The following is a 16,083-nucleotide window of genomic DNA, read 5'->3' on the forward strand; positions in this document are numbered from 1 at the left end:
GATACAGCAGAAAATGCCTTATTGCCTATTCTGTGCTGCTAAAAGTCTGTGGTGGAGATCAATAACCCAGGTCTGTACTCCACTCTCCCCTTCTCCATCCTCCCCTCTTCTTTCAGGCAAACTAAACAGATCCATTTTAGTAGTGATTGGAAGCATTTGGACAGTCATTTTAGCACGTATACTGTACAGGAACCAGCTTTTAGAGCATACATTACCATCAACACTGGGTTGTTAATCAGGCCTACCAGACCACTAATGCTGCCACGATGGTTTTGCTATTATCAATCATAAATTATCTAGCAACTTTTAATTTACTCTCTCCTCTGTTTCATTAATTCATTCTCTTTCTTTCTTTCTTTCTTTCTTTCTTTCTTTCTTTCTTTCACTCACAATCAGTACTTCCTATCTGTGTTCTGAAGTGCTGGCCAACATATGCTGTGTGTAAACTTCCTCCTCCCACATGCCCCAGTGCAAATGGTCATGGCCATACAAAAAGCCCATCGTTAACATTTGCACGGGAAAAGTTAGTGAGCTTTATCCATGAATTTAAGCCTTACTGAACGAGATGTTTACTACTTCTAAAATCTCTCTCTCGCACTGTGTTTGTGTGTGTGTCTTAGAGCATAATCTTTTATGTGTTTCCTCCCTTAATTACATTATTTGATTTGCAATAAGGACCATAATGTGACGTCTTGACGACTGGTAAAATAAATGTCTTGAGAACCTCTTACAAACATCCTAACATGCTTCTTAACGACGTCCTGGTAACTGACAGGGAACTACACAAAGGTCCACCAGAGAACATTCCCTTGGGACCATTACGTGATGTCCCCCCCTGCAAACAAAAATGTATCGTTAGGACATCCCTGGAGCATCACAAAATTGTTGCCTAAAGTGGTCAGGATGTTGTGTCATGGTCCCCTGCAGGTTTTGTCTAGTTCCCAGTTTGTCCCGGAGATATCCCCAATAATGTTTTTAGGATGTTCTTGGGATGTTGTGTCATGGTCCCCTGGAGGTTTTGTCTAGTTCCCAGTTTTGTTACAGGGATGTCCCAAGGACATTTTATGACATTCTCGGAATGTTGTGTCATGGTCCCCTGGCATCCTAAAAATGATCCAGGAACTAGACAAAAGCTCCAGGGGACCATTTATTTTGATTTATTTAACCAGGCAAGTCAGTTAAGAACAAATTATTATTTACAATGACGGCCTAGGAACAGTGGGTTGTTCAAGGGCAGAACTTGGGGGATTCAATCTAGCAACCTATCGGTTACTGGCCCAACCATAACATAACGTCCTGACTACTTTTGGTGACCATGTTGTGACGTTCTAGGGACATCTTAACAGCAAATTTTGTTTGCAGGGACGTTCCTTTGGGACATTCACGCAATTTCCTGAAAACAACCTAAAAAGGTAATGACATGGTCTTCAGTGACAACCTGGAAACTTACAGGTAACTAGACAAAGGTTCCCCAGAGAATGTTCCCTTGGGACCATCATGAAACGTCCCCTTGTGGTCATCGAATGTCCCACAGATAACGTCCTGTAGGTACCAAATAGGAACCTTTTCGCAACATTGTCTAATTGACATCAAAACGTTCTCAGAACGTCAGTGGGACAACGTCTGGCCAAGACTTAATGGGACCTAATCGAAATGTCATCTAATGTCCTTAGGACAACCCCTCTTTGCTGGTTTGCTTTACTAGGACGAACCGAGGTAATGGTATTCTCAAGGAGAACTCTCAGACTGTGATTAAAGGTCTCCAAGGCAGACACATTACTATTTAAATGTAAGGGGGCATTTAGTTGTTTAAATATGGATTCTTGCTTAAACTGCTCCTCCAGGCATAGCTACAGAGTCAGCATTTTGGTAGGCTGGGAGGCCGAGAGGCTGGGGCTACGCAGATGGGAAATAAGATTCTCCCTTTTAGTCTGAACACAACTACTCCATCAAGCCTGGAGGAGTTACAAAGAGGAGACAGAGGGGGGGGGAGCAGTAGAGGGATCAACGCTTGGGGCTAGAGGCGACTTGGAGGAGATTCTAGAGGACTGGAAGCTGGAAACTCAGAAAGACTTAGAGCTGGGGGTGGGGCTAAAGCAAAATCCGAGAGGACTGTATGTAAATGTGAATATCTAATCAATCTGATCAGTGTCACATAGAATTATCCTTCCTTGCGCAATGTCACATGGTTTGATCATGATATGAGTGCAAAAGAATATACAGATGGGATTTGTCTGAATCAGAGAGTTTGATGCCCAGACTGAGGATTCGTCTGGCCTGGCACAGTAGAGCGTAAATTAAGCCCTGTAGCTGGCTGATGGAGCTGGCTGTTCTTCTCACAGTAGGTGTGGTCTGGTGAGAAGTGTTGCTCTAATGGAAGGAGAGACATTCTCAGTTCAGCATGGGCCTGTTGAGGCCAGTGGGAGCGCGTTTTTTGTTGTTGTCTGTGAGTGATTCATTCACACCATTACTCCTGCATCCTGTCATTTGAAACGGTGTGAACAGTGAGATTCGTCATTAGTGGCAGCTACATTCACACTGGCTGATGCTGGCTACAATAATGCAGGGCTTCACTGTGACAACATTACGGCATTTCAAGGCCACTGCACTCATTGTTAAGTGCATGATTTCCTGGGTATAGAAAGGTTTTCCCATGGAGGGAAAGGTAGTCTCAGAGACAGTGAAGAGCATGAATACAACTCACCAAATGGCAATATATAAGGGTTTGTTAATCTAGCCATCTATGTGCTCCCTCTCTCCTCTCTGTCCCTATCCCCTTCTTTATAAAAAATAATGTTTTCTCCTCCTTCATCCTTATCCTCTGTTCTCCATCCTATCTAGTCTCATCTCCCTCTTCCCTAATTCATGTTGACCCCCGTATAGTGTCTGCCTCTTGCCCCTGTCCCCCTCCCTCCCTCCCCCTCTGTCTCTTGTCCTCTAGTTTTCTGGTAGCTGTGTCTCTTTGATAAGCCTGCAGTTTTGAAGACTCCAGTTCCAGACTACTTGCCTCCAAGCTATTGCACCTACAATACAAAAACAACTATATGATAGAGAAAGAAAGCGAGAGAGAGAGAGAGAGCAAGAGAGAAAACAAGAGGGGATTCGGTCAGCAACAGAGGAGACGGAGTGAAATCGAAAAAATAAAAACAGATCTGAATGCAATTCTTTCACTTTGCTTCACTTTCTATGATTTTATGCTTGCTGCATCTCTTCAGAGGTGCACTCCTTCATTGTCATATTTGTTCGTGCAGCTCATCTTTCCTGTGCTCTCCTCCACGCCTTCAGAGAACGCGGCTCATTGATCCCCGCGTACACGCCCAGACTGCCAGAGCCACAGCGCACTCACAACACACTGTAACTAACTGGGAATGCTGCTAGGATTTACATGCAGGGCAGCTAATAAACTGTCAAGAGTTTACAAAACATACAGGGACTCCAACTAACGCCAGAGCTTGAGTTGAACAAGGCACTGTTTATACTGCTATAAACCTATACGACAGTATTGGATAGAGAGTTACAGACACACATGCATTGCATTTTGTTATGCCAGGATTTAATTGATCTTGGCAAAACTATGTCAAATGATTATGTAATGAACCTCCAGATTAACTTTCAAGAGAAATCCTTGACTCCCTTACACATACTGTGAACCAAAATAGATCACAAGAGGCATCTCCCATACTAGAACTAGCCTTGCAGTAAAGCATTTGACTTTGATCAGTTAGAAAAGAGGTAAATTGCTAAACTCCCCGTCTCTAAAAAAAACTCCTCTTACTGCAATTGGTAGTTGTTACAAGCCCATTTACCCCCACTTCCTTCTAAATCGCTACCATGGCTCTGATTGTCCTAGCTAGACCATTACCCCTTTCTATCCCCTTTTCTCTCTCTTTCTCTGCTGTCTGTTCAATGCTCCCTGCAATTCTCTCTACCTCCATGGAAAAATCCTACTCTCCCACCATACTCTCCCCATTGTCTCAGTCTCAATCTCTCTCCGCACTGCTCTCTCTCCCTCCATCTTCCTCTATCCATCCTTTTCTGTCTCTCTGTCACTCTCCCTCTCTTTGGCAGAGTAGCTTGCCATTGGGATTTAGAGGAAATTGAATTGAATTATGAAGGAATTTCTCTGCAGTACGATTGGCATAATTTCCCCCCTCACAATAAAACATCATTCTCATATCTCTCGGTGTGGGAGAATGAAAATAGGCCGTGCACAATTCTTTCTCTCATCCTTTTAAATTGAATTTTTCATATCACCAGGCCACGGAGACATCTGCCATTTCCTTTAAGATGGGCAGCAAACCCATTTCATAACATCAGAAAGGCACAAACTGTGATTCAATGGGGAAAAGTTCTACATCCAACAGCAGTGTATGTATTCCTCAACACTGAATGATAACAAAGGGCAGCATAGATCTCTGCAACTTGAAAAGGTAAAAGCATACCAGTACTATGATTTGTATATGTTTGCCTTCACAACCCATTTGGAGCACTTCATTCAAACCTTAGTGGAGCTGAGTGTCTTATTCCTAACCTCACTCTCTCTCTCCCACTCATGTTGTCTCTGCCTCTCCCTTGGGCATGTGAGGCTTTCTGTGTTTTTTTCTATATTAAACTGTACTGTATACAAATAAAGAGGAAATGGGTCTCATTCAATCTCCACTCCTTTTGTTTTAAGAGACCTAGTGCTGAATTGACAAACAAGGTAGGCTTTTACAGAAGATGAGAAAATGCTGCCTACATTAACATAATGAGAAAATGACAGTAATTGTCATCATTTACAATAACTCACCCATTTCGAAGTAATGAGAAATGTTAAAAAACCTCCCTGTAGAATATGAAATATAGTCACACAAGGCTTTGTCAATCAGGCCATAAAGAGGGTGTGGAGGAGAGGAGAGATGGAGAAAGCCAGACACCAGAGAAATTAATCCGCAATATCCACTCCCTAGTGGGTACCTTAGTCCCCCTCAAAGTTCTCTTTTTCAGGGTGAATATCTCTATTCCTGCGCTATCGGCTGGGAGGCATGCATGGAGCTCCAATTGCTTAAAAGAAGTGGAACATAATGGGGTTGTGAAGTGAGATGACAAAGCCTTCAAGCATGCTTAAAACTTTTTTCTGGGCTTCCTCTTCCTTCACCCCCCCCCCCCCGGAATGTCTATTAATAGCGTCTCATATCCTTGGTGATCGTCTTCATTTGTTAGCCTACATAGGAGATGGAAGTTCTGATTGACAAGTCATTTTATGAGGAAGAGGATCTTGGAAATGCATCTGCATCTCATTCCTGCGCTCTAAGTAATCCGTTGGAAACAACTTGACGGGCATTCCATGTGTCCCTTCATCTGATCAAATCAAGGAACTGGTGACATTAAAAAATCATGCTTAATTAGATCCGGAGCTGCCTTTTTCATCTCTGGCTACAAGCACCCTGCCACTGCCAAAGCAGTGGGACATGTTCCCTCCATTGATCTATCTCAGCAGACCAGGGGATTCAGCAGGGACCTAACACTGTGAAACGAGGCAGGAAAAAAAAACGACATACCAAAAAATCATCAGATCAATAGATTATTCTATCTGAGCTAGCGAGATGTGCTGTGTGTCCTCTATTGCCTCTCAATCACATTGCTTGGCAGGCTAGCTAGAATGTAGTCGGGGAAAAAAATCTAAAGGTATCAAAAGGCTGAGAAGCATCAAAGCCTAGGAAACAAACAGTCCAAATGATCCCGTGGTAAATGTCTACTGTAGCAGTGTTTATTAGTGGTGTGAGGGTTAGCTGTTTGTTCACCCACATCTGACCGCAATTGCAAACATCCCAACCTATCTGCAACCCCCAACTATATGTGATAAAGTGAAAATCTGAGGCCCGCGCCCGCGCCCAACCCTAACTCGCAAATATAAAACGAGCTGTTGGCTACAGTCACAGGCCGCTTTTTGATTTATTTGACAGAGGGTGCATGATTTTCTGTTGCCTGATTTAGATATGTTTCCGCTTATAATTTCCAACATTTTGGTAGGCTATTTGTTAGTCAACTTGTCTATAATTAGATACATGCATCTTCACTTCTGTCATTATACAGTATGATGCCCTAGAAGACTACAGAAACCCTTGCTCAGCAGAATAATGTCATAAATCGATCAAATTAATGCTTCAATCTAGCTGACATCAGTAAAGTTCTCTGTCATCTTTTGTGGCGCATCTTTCGTGTTTAGTGTTTGGGGAGAAAAATACTTACGACATTAGTTTGACTGGTTGTAATGAAATAGAAAGCTCTAAAAACGACATGTTTTGATAAGATTTCAGTTCGGCATATTAAGCATGAAATTAAGCAAGAAATGGAGTTCATATTAAGGCTATGCGAGAGAATATAGACCTATTGTCATTGTCCAGATTTCTTTCCGTTGAACCCATCTGAACAGTAGGCTACAGTTCCCTTGACATGCCATAGGCCTTTTTCAAGTCCCCGTCTTGGGACTGTTGAATTTGTATAGCGCCTCACAATCATCACACATAACATAGCCTGCTATCATCCTCTTTTACAACTTCACCAACTCTTTCTCAAACTTGACTTTTCTGTCCCTCCCGTCTCTTTATTTCCAACTCTCCAATTCACAGCTTTTCTTTTATTGAATTCAATTCCAACATTGTCCTTTTTTGGATCGATAACGTTCACTTTTTCTGCCCGTTCCCAAAAGCATTTGGTGATTGGATGTGTAGGATATTTAGAGCACGAAATGTTAGGCCCTGAATCTCAGGCAGACACACTAATGCCAGATAGCCTAAGATAATGAAAGAAAAACCTTAAATGTAGCCTATGGATATAAATTGCACAAGAACTATACATGTATGTCTTTTTTAAGGTATTGTTTTCTCTTTGTTCAATCCGCCGCCATCCACCCTTCTTTCATCAACACAATATTTCATGACACTAAACCCGCCCGTGGATATAGCCGCGGGGACTGTGGGTTATGAGTCAACCCGCGCATCACTGTTTATCCAGCACGCTGTGAAGAGGCCAGGCTCAGATAGATGCCAGGCTGATGAATCTGCAACTTTCTCCACTTAATGAATTAAAAGCTGATTAGTGATCGATAGGGACAGGGTTGGCTGTTGGGGGAAAGGGTGCAAGGCCACATCATAGAAGAAGAGGTTTTGTGAGGAAAACCACAGGTCAACGGTTGAAAACCACTGTCGTAAACAATAAACAAACTATCCAATGAAGCCTTGTAATCAGAAAACATTGATCCAGCATTTCCAATTAAGTGGGAATGGATGTTGGGGTGAAAAGTTTGGAGAAGTGCTCACTCGCGGTATTAGCAGGGTGCAGTAAAGCTCTGATGGTAAATAAGACAGGATTTTGAATATCTCTCTCTAAAACATAAATCACATAAGCTTTTTTTCTCTAGTGATGTGCCCAGAGTATGTTAAATAAACTCACACCAACACGCCAATGGTTTATCATCTGGCCACAAAGCCACAAGCAACCTAACTGGAGAGACATGCAGTAATACTGTCTTTTTAAAAAGATTGCTGAGAGCATTGCTATGGTCTTAAAAATTAAACACAGTATGTCTTAAAGAGAGTAGTATTGAGTTGGATACAATAACTAATAACAGTGCCCAGGCTAGGCCGTCGGATAATGTGTTATTGTTGAAATAGGTCCAGCATAAGATTGATGACAGATCTGATTATATGATGGCTGAACTAATAACACTGTTGGTGGAAGTCCCTAAGCACAATATCCCAATGTCCCTTCACAGCACATTTGAAACCTATGTGACATATTCATGGCTCATCGTGTCAAATTCTGGTCATCAGAGGACAAAGAACGATGAACCCTATAATTACTGAGGGCCATTCTGTCATCTCCTGTTAGAAAAACACTGCTGATGCTTCTGGAACGACTTGAGTGTCTGATGTTCAGACTACTGCATGCGTGAGAAGCTAACTTCATCGCTGATGATTTAGTGGTTAGTAGGGTCAAGTAGGACAGGGACTGTAGTCCTGAGAGGTTAAAACATGTTGTACTGTCTATGGTGTATAAGGGTTGTAGTTTACAGGATCATAAGACAAAGCCAATGTAGAGATGCCAAAACGTACTGTTTTATAAGGGGGAAAGGTTGTTATCCGAGTTCACTGTGTATGAACAACCCCGCGCACTGCTGCTACTCGCTGCTCATTATCTATGCATTGTCTCTTTACCTCTACCTACATGTATAAATGACCTCAACTAACCTGTACCTCCGCACATTGACTCGGTACCGGTACCCCCTTTATATAGCCTCGTAAATGTTATTTTATTGTGTTACTTTTAAAAAAAACTTTAGCTTATTTAGTAAATATTTTCTTAACTCTATTTTCTTAAAACTGCATTATTGGTTAAGGGCTTGTGCATCTGTTGTATTCGGTGCATGTGACAAATACAATTTGATTTGATTCGATATAACATTGAAGTTGATATAACCAGCATGTCAAGTTTACCTTTAACTTTTAATGAACAACGTTGGATGCATTAGGGTCTCTAGAGGTACAAGTTATCACAGCGCTCATAAATCCAATTCCTTTACAGTGAATTAAAGTGCCAAACTATAAACACGTCCCTGTAACCCACAGGCTACAACATTGATTTACTGTTAAACAGTGGGAATTCCTTAGACTGAAGCCTTTAAACTATTAGCTAAGGTGGGCAAAGACTTCAAAAAAGAGAATCCTCTATTCTCTGCATGCTTATTAATAATGGGAGCAAAGCAATATTGCCTTTGCTGTTGTAGGTGGCAAAGCAACGCAGCAACAGAAATAATTGGCTTTCAGTAGCTGGCAGTAATTGCTACCTATTGTGCACCTAGGCCTGCAGGGTTACCGTTTTTGTCATCACACAGGATTATATAGCATGAGATAACGAATATGATCCGGGGGGGATGTACTGTAAGAGATAGTGGAAAGTGATAGGCAGGGTAGGATGAATGGCTGTTGCCCCTCCATTCTTTTAAATAATTGATCAGAGCTCTAGAGTTAAAACTAATTTGTATTTTCATTCTGTGTGTGTCTCCCAATAACTAGCCCATCAATTACACATCAAAACATGGCTGCATCAGAAAACACAACTGTACGTCTGTCAATGAGGCTGTTGTCTATAAAATGAATATAGAACTGACAAGCTGACAAGTGATGGACACACACACACACACACACACGTGTGTACCCACCCAAGCACACCCACACCTGTCTCATTCTATGCTGCTCACAAATAAGCCATGTTATTTCACACTGAATAATGCGTTATGAATAAAGTGTTTACGCAAAGGGACCCAAATAAGACATTGATTGAAGATGTATTCAGTGCCCAACCAACCCAACACAGAGCCTCTCAATCACACAAATGCATGATTAATACATCAAACAGTATCAGCTCCCCTCCCTTTACTTGTACACGCACATGCACACACACACACAGACGCACGCACACGCACAGATACACACACACACACACAGACGCATGCACACGCACAGATACACACACACACACACAGACGCACGCACACGCACAGATACACACGCACGCACACACACAGTACCCACATACACACAAGTATGAACATGGACACACACACACACACACACACACACACACACACACACACACACACACACACACACACACACACACACACACACACACACACACACACACACACACACACACACACACACACACACACACACACTGCCCCCTCCCTCATGGTTAATACATCAAACAGCATTAGCTTCCTGGATTCCTAAAGCTTAGACAGACACGGTTCTGACAGCCCATGATTCCTCAGTCGCTGTTGCCTCCCCCTCCAGCTTCACCAGCTTCTTTATTCCCTATGAAGTCTACTGTATATGGGTGGTTACAGAACATGCTGCCAAACTAGATTCACTTACGTATTACCTTCGCTTTTGTAAGCTTGTATAATGTCAAGTTAGAAAGCAAACCATACAACATGATGACAGTGGCGAAGGGCTTTATGTAGACTCCAGAGACATAACAATCAATAAGCACATGCATTGATCAACACCGCCTTATTGTAGGAATGCTACATCCTATTTGTATAGTGGTTATTTAGAACAATGTTCTTTATGAATACCCTGCGCTAGTGGTATATCTGTAATCAGTTCTTGGAAAGGCAATTTCACCATCCATCAAAATGCTCAAATCAACATACACTGAATGAGTTAAATTACAGTGTGCCCTGTGCAATTAGGCTGCTTTTCTTTTAACCATTTGTAAAGCAGCAGTGAACAAGGTCTCTTCTGAAAACAGGCCAGTGAATGGAGAGAGCAGGTGGCCTATTGGAACCAACCCTAATGAAATGGACACTCATTAGTATATCAACAGCATTGAAATGCTTTATAATTACCATGGCAACTCCATGGCCTGTTACCCTATAAATACTGGGCTTAAGTGCCCCCTTCCCCCTTCACATTTACAATGATTTTATTATGCTATTGGATTTAACTATTGGATTTTAAACAGGGTTGCTTGCTGTGGCCGCATGAATTAAGCAACAAAAAGACGCTGTCTTTAGCCTTCACTTTGATGCCTATCAACCACACAGGAACTATAATCTTGTCCTTGCCTCACACCGTTCAAACATCATCAATGTCTATGAGCTGTTTTTCACATCAAATGGATTTATTTAAAAAATCCTATTCTCCCAAGTCTCCATTTGGTTACATTTTCTCATGTGCATTACAAAATACAACTTGGATGCTATGAAGTCCTAAATGTGCCTTGACAATCTGAAGCCCAATTATTATGCCAACTTAATATTAGCATTGACATGCTACTATCTGGAGACTGGAGTGGTGTTATCTCCAATTACCTGATCATTTTCAGAGTGAGCAGGTAATCCGTGAAATAGCCTGTTAGGCTGCAAGGACAGAGATGCAACGTCTGTCTCATCTTTTTTACACTAGGACATTTCATTAACTTAAACCAGCAGTTCAGACGTTTCGACGGTAAGACACTTAGCAGATGGATTTAGGTGTTTGAAAGGTATCCGGGGAGTATTACGCCAGTCTAAATGATGTCAGAGTGAAAAGGGGAGGGCTGTCTGTGTTAGGGGCATCCCATTGGGCTGCTGATAGCTTAAGCGTGGCGAGACTCAAATGGATGTGATCCGCTATACTGCAAATCCTAAAAAGCGGATAGAAGAGGCTTTAAAAATCACATTTCCAGGAGCATCATGCAGCCAGCCAACCACAGCAGAGCAGAGGAGTCACGTAAATAAAGACCGTGGTGTTAGACCCTGTCCATCAGCACATTGACAGGACCTGATTTCTTAACTGTCCACTGCAGCCATGTATACTGAACAAAAATATCAACGCAACATGTAAAGTGTTGGTCCAGTGTTTCATGAGCTGAAACAAAAGAGCCCAGGATGCATGTCTGTAATAAAGCCCTTTTGTGAGATAAAATGTGTTCTGATTGGCTGGGCCTGGCTCGCCGGTCGACTAGGCATGGGTGCAGCCATGGGTGGGCCTGGGAGGGCGTAGGCCCACCCACTTGGGAGCCAAGCCTACCCATGGCTGCACCCATGCCTAGTCATGTGCAATCCATAAATTAGGGCATAATAAATGTATTTCAAATTACTCATTTCCTTCTATGAACTGTGCCTCAGTAAAATCTTTGAAATTGTTGCATGTTGCGTTTATATTTTTGTTCAGTATAGATTGATGTGTTTCCTATGTCAGTCAGTCACAGACTACAGGGTGGGTGTCAGTGCAAACTAACAGGGCCGGATTCACGGGCCTACACTGTACTCACTCTCAATAACAGCACCAGTTTTGATACCCGTAGAAAAACAAGGGCCAATTTAACTGAACTACGGCTGCTTGGATTCTTCATAAATCTCCTCAGTCATTTAGGCTGCCATTGCATTTTTATGGAGATGGAAATAGAAGCTCGGATATCACTCTGGGACTCTTTGGAATCCACCCAACTGACACAAAAGTGCCTCAATATGTGAGGATGATATGGATTTCTGGAAGTGATAGTGTGTGCGCGTGCGTGAGTGTGTGTGTGTGTGTTTGTTTGCAAGAGTCCATGTGTGATTTCAGTTCTGTATAAATTGTACGGATTGTTGCCATATCATAAAGTATTATATTGTCTGTTACAGCTATGTTAGGCTACACAGTGAGGACATAGGGAAATAGGATGTGGATGTACAGTACAATACCAGTATAACGTAAAAAATGCACATCAGTGGTATTAAAAGTGACAGAGTTCCACTTTTATTGGTAGAAACAGAAAGAAACACATTGGACAATGTTACACAGCAGGGTGTGCCTCACCACCCACAATAACTGTGTGGGCGAAGACATCCACACACGTGTGCGCACACACACACACACACACACACACACACACACACACACACACACACGTGCGCGCACACAGAGAGTGCAACTGAGGTTTCACTAGAGGAAGGTCGGTTGGGTTTATTGACAAGATTCTTCTGTTTTCATTAAAACTACAGAACTTTTTCATATACCACAATCTTCTCTTCCAGAAGAATCCTACTTAAGGATGAAACCAGTCAGTGTGACATTTCTAGAAGTGTTTTCTGCGTACCAGCCTGACATCTGCCTTCACCATAAACACATAAGGCAGACATACGAGAAGACTCCTAACACGCTGCAAGAGTTCATATCAAAGGGCCCCACATTAACTTGTCAGGATGGAAATAAATAATGAAAAGAAAGAGAGGAACACATCCCAAGTCAGCTAGTGTGGCAGTGCTTTGATATACTATCAAATATAGAGGATGTTGTTCCCACTATTGAAATAAAGTTTCTGCTCCAACTCCACTACGTGTGACAATACTATAAAAAAAACTGCACAAACAATCAGCTTGTTTTAAATAATTTCATTTTAATCTACATTTGTTTTCCTGCCATTGTACTGCTAGCTGACATTCTAAGAGTGAAAGCAGATCTACTGGTGTGGCTCAGCGGAGACCGGTGATATTTGCTGGCGATAATGAAGAACCACTCGAGCAATCCTGCCAATTATTTTTTTTAAACGTTGGTACACTCTTAGAAAAAAAGGTGATATCTAGAACCTAAAAGAGTTCTTCAGCTGTTCCCATAGGATAACCATTTGAACAACCTTTTTTCCCTAAAGGGTTCTCCTATGGGGACAGCCTAAGAACCCTTTAGGAAGCATTTTTTCTAAGAGTGTAGAGTCTGTGAAAAATGCCTCCATTTCCCTGCTGGCATTTTAGTGGCATTTTGATGTGAGGGTGTCTGGAGTGTCCCCAGGAGGGTGTGCTGAAATCCAATATAGACATTACATATAACGATTTCCCTGCACTAGATAACCATCCCATCCCTAACATCTCAAATCAATAGCTAAACCCAAATCCAGATGACCATCTTAAATCAATAGGAAGAAATGAAATGTACTTTAACATTTCATTATATTAACTCCCCCATCCTTTCATGAATAAAGTGAGCATTTCTCCTCATTGTGCAGCATTTGGCGGATATAGAGCGGGTAACTCCCAGGTGGACAGAAACAGTGGGAGAGTGGTTCATTTTTGGACTGAATGCAGTGGTGGCAGGTTCTCTCTGGTCTCTGCGGTAGGTTTGCAGGCTTTATTTTCCCCCCGGTTATGTAAGGGAGACGGAGCAGTGCTGGGTGACTCAGTGGCAGGCGCTAGCAGCTTCCTGCTTTATTTATGAGAGCTGGTGGTTTTCTCCTGCGCTTCCCTCCCTGCCCCAGTGATTCATGAATGGACTGGACAGCCCCGGCCTGCATTAGAGTAGAGGTGCAATGGGACCATCCTCAACAAGGGTAGCAGGTAGCCTAGTAGTCAAACCGTTGGGCCAATAACCAAAAGGTCGCTAGTTCCCAATCCCCGAGCTGACAAGGATGAAATATATGTTATGTTCACTTCAGCAAGGCACATACCCCTAATTGTTCTAGGATCGTCATTAATAATGGGAGACCCTTGCCGTGACCCCACCGGAGTGTTGGCATCTGCAAAATAAACATTGTCAATACACAAATATGACAAATATAAGCACCCATCAAATTATTAATGAGGGACCAACAACAACTCTCTCCTATTCCCCTTTAACTCTCCATGTGACTCCAATCAACAGCATTTCTGAGTGGTTGAAAAGGGTAGCAACGCCATAAGATTGTCTTCGAGACACTACCCCACTTTGGTGTATCTTGGAAGCAATTTTTCATGTATTAATCCTCACTGGAAATGCACAGCACCCATCTAGTGTTAATACATGACTGCTCGGCTGAGGCAGGAAGGCACGGTTACACTTTTAGGGCAGAAAAGAAGATGGGAGGATGCTTGAAATACTAGAACTAACGGTGCTGCTGTAATAGTCAAGGGGGTTAAGATCATAGCAGAAAACCCAATAATACTGCTCGGGAGCTTTTAACAGCGGGTTTATCATTAAGATGAATACTGAAGAAAAGGAGTGGAATAAGCCACAGTAGCTAGACAGTCGAGCAACATGACCCAGCTCCTGCTCATCATGACATTTTCATATACACAGCTACAAGGACCAGTGAATAATAAGAGGGAATTGTATTTATTCTCCTTTCCCTCTCTCAACCTCCCCCCCCCCCTCCTTCCTCTCTCCTTGGCTCTCTGTCACTCACTGTCTGATGGGTGGAAGACCATGTCTGACACACTTCCATTAGAGGGGAGACTGTTCAATTACCTCAGCTCAAGATGTTTAAGCCCTGCCAATTACTGATACATCTTCCCTTTAAATTATGCATACACAGAGCTGCTAAGGTGGTGTGTAATGATTTTCTCCTTTTGATACCATCCTAGTGTGTTCTAGTGTGTCGGGTTCAATTCGCCCGTGAGATAGGGAGAGGCTCATGGAAATCTGATGTCTGTTTCAGCTCCCATGATGCACCAGTACTATATAGCCCAAAACCCTGTGTGTTACTCTAGGTATATTTTTTTAATGAGCATGGCCTTATTTCTATTACAGCATATTGGATGACTGTCATTCATATTCCATTCACCCAGCTCAATGTAGCATCAATACATTTAGGCTACTACATGATACTCAAATTCTCCATGTACCCATCATGAGGTTGATACATCCGAGCCTATGAATTAAAGTTTACAATGTAGATGCACAGGTCGAGATACGTTTTAGTAAACAAGGTGATAGACAGTGCCTTGCCTGCATCTAGCTGATATAACAGTTCCAAATTCTGGTACGTTTATCCCCGTTTCGTTCTGTTTTCTTCCTTTTAACAAATGCTTTTCAACAGAATCTGCAGAATGAATACACCCCTGATCACATGCAGATCACACGCACTTTCAAAGCAGACACATAAAAACAGCATGATCACTTTGCTCGCTGTATATATCATTCCTTCTCACAACTATCTACGAGCTCTCCTCCTGTCACCTTTTCTCTTCGCTTGCGGACTTTAGTGCACAACACATCAGCTGAACTAATGCTTTAGTAAACACGCTACAATCATGCAGTACAGTGTAGTCAGAAAACAGTTTAGCAGTTACACCTGCGGGCACCGCTGGCAATAAATTAATAAAACCAAAAGCTTACTTTGACTTGGAAGAGATCCAGTGTTAGATAGCAATAGCCAGCTAGCTAACATAACATCCCTCTCTATTTGAGTTGGGGGTTTGAATAGGCTAAACTAGCTAGCTGCAAATTTGCAGCTAAAAAAAAGTGGAAGTTTAAAAAAATACAAACAAATTTAGCTAGCTAGCTCTTTCTCTCTCTCCCTTTTGCTTCTGCTTAATGTTCAAAACTGTTAAATTATTGTCTTTCACTCTGAGTCAACTCTACACATAATTGTATGCACTGCAGTGCTAGCTAGCTGTATCTTATGCTTTCAGTACTAGATTCTTTCTCTGATTCTTTGATTGGGTGGGCAACATGTCAGTTCATGCTGCAAGAGCTCTGATAGGTTAGAGGACGTCCTCCAGAAGTTGTCATAATTACTGTGAAAGTCTATGTAAGGAGGTGAGAACCATTAGCCTCCTAGGTTTTGTATTGAAGTCAATATACCCAGAAGAGGACAGAA

The 16,083-nt window shown here is 42.2% G+C and overlaps 1 protein-coding gene across 1 annotated transcript in view; it reads right to left on the reverse strand.

Annotated features, from left to right (window-relative positions):
• LOC139419232 (protocadherin-1-like) overlaps positions 1 to 16,083 on the reverse strand; it is an 81,307-nt gene that overhangs the window by 15,938 nt on the left and 49,286 nt on the right. The gene's annotated exons all lie outside the window — the stretch shown is intronic.

This window comes from Oncorhynchus clarkii, chromosome 10 (assembly GCF_045791955.1).
Source record: "Oncorhynchus clarkii lewisi isolate Uvic-CL-2024 chromosome 10, UVic_Ocla_1.0, whole genome shotgun sequence".
Taxonomy (NCBI): Eukaryota; Metazoa; Chordata; class Actinopteri; order Salmoniformes; family Salmonidae; genus Oncorhynchus; species Oncorhynchus clarkii.